At 41.7% G+C, this 5123-nt stretch overlaps 1 pseudogene; it reads right to left on the bottom strand.

Moving 5' to 3' along the window:
* Window positions 1-672: 672 nt before the first annotated feature.
* On the bottom strand, window positions 673-2153 carry LOC105756566 (zinc finger protein 350-like; annotated as a pseudogene).
* Between the last annotated feature and the right edge of the window lie 2970 nt (window positions 2154-5123).

Here is a 5123-nt window from a genome sequence, read left to right as displayed (position 1 = left end):
TTTTGATTTGCATTTCTCTAATGGCTAATGATCTTGAGCATTTCCTCATATATCTGTTAGCCACCTGAATGTCTTCTTTGGTGAAGTGTCTGTTCATATCCTTTGCCCATTTTTTAATTGGGGATGTTTGAGATATCTTTAATGTCTGCCTCAAAGGAACCAGCTTTGTATTGATCCTACCAAAAGAAATTATTTATTTAGTAGATAAACTGTTTTTTATTTAATCCTTCACACTGATCTGCTGCTCTGGGAAACTGAACTGATGTATATATATGTATATATATACACATATATATATACCCCATATCCTAGCAATTCAGTATTGCCCCTTTCTCACCAACCACCTACAATGTGGTTTTTTATTTATAGCAACATTCCAGCTACCAATGATCTTTTCTATTTTAAAAATTCATAGGATTTATTTCCTTCATAGAGATTAACTCAGACTTTCATTTGTTTAATTGGCACAACAGAACAATTGATGTGTATGTTTTTGTGTTAACATTAAGAGTATGTATCAATATCAAAGCACATATTTACGTAGAATGAGCGTATCAGGTTTTCCTAGTCTCTGCATTCATATGCTTTCTCTCAGGATACACTTTGTAACCATACAATGAGGTAGAAATTTTTGCTCAACCCTCATCCCCAGTGAATGTATCTGAGTTTATCCTACAGGTTTTGTTGGGAATAAAATAAGATGTAATTGAACACCGAAAGCACTACCACATTCACTGCATTCATAGATACTACAATATTCACTGTATTCATAAGGTGTCTCTCCTGTACAAATTCTCTGTTATTTCTTGACGTTTCACGTCTACCAACAGGCTGGCTCACAAGGACTATGTTTCTATTAGTTAGAAGCCCACTGTTGTTTACTGATGTCTGAGCTGGCACAGAAGGCATATGCATAGTCACTGTACTAACAGGGCTGTTCTCCTGCATGAGATCACTGGTATGTGATGAGCTGTGACTCACTGCGGAAGCGTCTTCCACCTTGCCTGAATCTACTTATTTCTCTCTTTTGTGTTTTCTTTTATGTGAATAAAAGTTGAAAGCATAAGCAAAAGTATTTCCACACTCATTAAGGTCATACAGTGTCTCTCCTGTATGAGATCTTTGATGTACAATGAGCTCTTGCTTCATTTCAAAGGCTTTCCACCATTCACTGCATTGAACGGGTTTCTCTCCTGTGTGGATTTTCAGATGTCTAATGAGACTTGACTTCTGGGAATAAGATTTTCCACATTCACTATATGAAAAGGGTATCTTTCCTGTGTGAAATCTCAGCTGTTCTGAGGCATGAATTTTGGCGGAAGCCTTTTCCACACTGACTGCATATACAGGGTTTTTCTCCAGTATGAATTCGCTGATGAATAATGAGACTTCCCTTCCGCTTGAAGCCGTTTCCATATTTACTGCATTTATAGGGTTTCTCTGCAGCATGAGTTCACTGATGAATAGTGAGATGTGTCTCCTGGATGACGCCTTTTCTACATTCACAGCATATACATGGTTTCTACGTCATATGAGTTTTCTGATGATTACTGAACTGTGATTTATGTAGATAGGCTTTGCCACATTCCATACATTTATATGGTTTTTGTCTTTTAAGGGTTATGAGATGATGTTTAATGAGCTTGAACTTTTTAAAGAGGGTTTTCCCACATAGACTGCGTCTATAGGCTTTCTCTCCCATATGTATGATCTGATGCTCAGTGAGGAAAGACTCCTGATGAAGGCTTTCCCACATTCACTGCATACATGCGGTTTCTCTATTTTGTGAGTTTTCTGATGCTTAATGAGTTGGGACTTAGTGCTGTTGGATATTTCACTTTCAGGAAATTTCATATCAGTACAAAATAGCTCATGGTCAGCATAGAGAAAGGTTATCTCATCTCCATTAAACTCAGCAGAGTTCTTTATTTCATTGCTTTTGTTCTGGCTGAATGCTGGTAAAGTTAAATTTGCTTTCACAGCTTTTTCATGTAAGTCAAACATAGTATGATTTTCCCTTAAGGGAAATGACTTTTGTGCCGATGAACAATATTCTCCAATGCATTATGTTCACAGCACTGTTCCATGCTGTCCACCCTTCTTCCATTTGGTGAGTGTTCAAGTAGGTGGTCATCAATGTTCATGATTTCTAGGAAAGAAGAAAACAATTAATCCTTCCATCATCTTCATTTGGAAGGAAGCCATTTTAAAAAATGCTTTGATGTAAGGTAAAAATCTTTAGTGACAACCTTGTGACATGAGCGTAAATAAAACACCATGCTTAATGTTCCTTGCACACTGATAGAAATACAATAATATAAACAACTCAAACAGTAAAAGCAGTTAGTGTAGAAACAAGTTTAGATAATACAGAATGAATGGATACAGATTTGTCTGTTTCTTAAATAAGGCCTTGCAAAACATGCAAATATGTAAAATACAAGCATGTCACTGTGACCTGCAGACCACAGAGGTTGTAAGGCCTCCTGATACCAATTGGTGAAGGACAGATTCATTCACTCTACAATCCTTACTGGAAGACAACTATTCACCACGCTTAGCTGGATATGTTAAGAATGCAGAATGTTACTTGCATTTGTGAGAAAACAATTTACACACGTACACAGTAAAGGTATTAGGGGTGTACAAACATATTAAGTTTATGTAGACTACATTCTAGTTTGGTAAACTACTAAAAAAAAAAAAAAAAAAACCAAGGACAGCCATAAAGAAAATAGCTGCAGATTATGAAAAGTGGTTTTTATTAGAGAGTTAGCAAAAGGTGGAGGAAACGAGGATACGTTTTGAACAAGAGAAGGCTCACTGATGAATTCATTGTCCCTGGCGTGGGGTAAAGAAAATGAGTAATAAAAGGTTGCTGCTAAGTATTTTGCTTGATCCACAGGGTAGTAGTGTCTTTTAAGGAGATGAGAAATATTACCGATGGATAGAATTTTCAAGAGAACATTCTGAAACATATCAACTTTGAGATGGTTATTACATATCTGTACAAATGGCGTGGCAGAGGCTTCTGACTTTCTCTGACTTCACGAGGCGGAAAGAGAGTTATTATCAGCATCAAAAGCCAAAGTGTGATGGCTATGAGGCGGAGGTCACACATACCTCCTCCCTCTTCCATCTTTACCAATTGTGACACCAGTCGTCCCTCCCACGGCACTCTCTACTTCTCTCCTGGATTCAACAGTTTGTTGCAATGGCCACACAGAACTTCACAGACAATACTCATGATTATGGGATTTATTACAGAAGTAACAGGTTACAATTCAGGATCAGAAATGACTCAGGATACAGTTCTTCAGTCAAGACAGCCTCTTCTTAGCCTTGACCGCAGGCAGGACTCTTTGGCCCTTGACCTCTCAGCCCCTTTGCCCAGCCTCCGTCCTGTTCTGGCAAGTGTTACAAAGCTCTTTAGCTCCACCAGTAATTGCCCAAGGGCACCCTACTCTGCCAGGAATCCTTGGTCTGAAGGCACTCAGCTCTCTCACTCTGGTTTGACGAGCCTACCACCGCCAAGTGCTCAGAGGCACCCCACCCCACCAGCAAGCCTCCTACCTGAAGGCGCCCAGCTTTCTCACTCCATGGGCCAAAATGCCCACCTCGCCATTACCTGTCAGACTCCTGGTTCTGCTAACTCTGCTGTCACCGTTTCTCTGTCGCTGGCTCTCACTGTTTCTAGTGCTACAGCTCTTTATCTCTGTCTCCTGGGCCTAGGAGATTCTCAGTGCAGGTATCCCAGGTCCAAAGGATGTGCTTCACTCCTAGCTCTTTTTTCTTGGTAGTAGTGAAGCCCCCCTTTTCACCTCTGGGCTGGCTTATTTTAATCCTAGCGGGGTGGCAAAACTGACCCATCCCCTCATTAGGGTTGCATACACTTTATTTGCATAGTCCTACCCCAAAACATGTTCACGCATCTTATTTGTATTATTAGCAAGCTGTCCAATCCCCTCGGTGGGCCATAAGCTCCTTATTTGCACATTGTTGTTAGGTGCTGTGGAGTTGGTTCTGACTCATAGACCCATCCAATCATTTGGTGGAAGTTAGAAGACTGTGGTGAGAAAGGACATATAGAAGTGATCACACCACAATGGCACTTCTAGCCATAGTCTCTTTAACTCCCACACAAGGACAGAGTGGAACTATGCAAATAAGGTGCTTACAGCCAACCAAGTGTTTTGGACAGCTTGCTGTTAATGCAAATAAGGTGCATGGAACCCTTGCAGGAGTGGTACCATGCATATAAGGAGTATGAAACACTTGTAGGATTGGTCAGTGTTGCTATCCTGCTAGCCTCAAAAAGAGAGCAAATCCCAGAGCAGCGAGAAGACCTCACTTCCTGCAAGAAGAAGAGCCAGGAGTGGAACACGTCCTTTGGACCCAGGGACCCTAAACTGAGAACCTAAGAGACAGAGAGAGCTGTAACACTGGAGCTGGCGAGAAGCAGCAGCAAGCATGTCAGAATTCAATGTCAGAGAAATGGCAGCAGCAGAACCAGAATACTGATGCAGGATGACTGTAGCAGGTTCCCAGACAACCAAGCTGGCTACAGTGGGCATGGTGACCCACTCACTGAATGAGTACCTTCAAGCAAGATATTTGCTGGGGGAGTCGGGTGTGTCTGAGCACTTATCAGTAGATTTAAAAGAGCTTTGTAACACTGACCTAAGCAGAGCAGAGGTCAGGCCAAGGGCTGAGAGAGGAGCCTGTCCTGAGGGGGCCAAGAGGGGCCTGTCCTTAGGAGGCTGACAGGGGCCCTGCAGGGCTGAGAAGAGCTGAGAGAGCTGTCCTGCACTGAAGAGGGGAGACTTGGCCTACATGCTTCTTGATCCTGAATCGAAACCTGTTGTTTTCCTAATAAATCAGTAACTGTGAGTATGGTCTGTGGGTTTTGTGTGGCCACTGCAACGAATTATCGAACCCAGTAGAGAAACAGAAAGTGCCTGGGAGAGATGGCTGGAGTCAGAACTGGTAAAAAGGTTGGAGAGAGGAGGTATGTCTGACCTCCACCTCATAGGAATAAGCCTTGGGCTGATGCTGATGCTGTTAATTCTCTCTCCTACCCCTTGTGAAGGTAGAGGACGTCAAAATTTTACAATCACAATCCT

This window comes from Trichechus manatus, unplaced genomic scaffold (genome assembly GCF_000243295.1).
Source record: "Trichechus manatus latirostris isolate Lorelei unplaced genomic scaffold, TriManLat1.0 scaffold00087, whole genome shotgun sequence".
Lineage (NCBI taxonomy): Eukaryota > Metazoa > Chordata > Mammalia > Sirenia > Trichechidae > Trichechus > Trichechus manatus.
The sequence above is the reverse complement of the archived record's forward strand: the minus strand, read 5'-3'. Positions and strand labels throughout refer to the sequence as shown.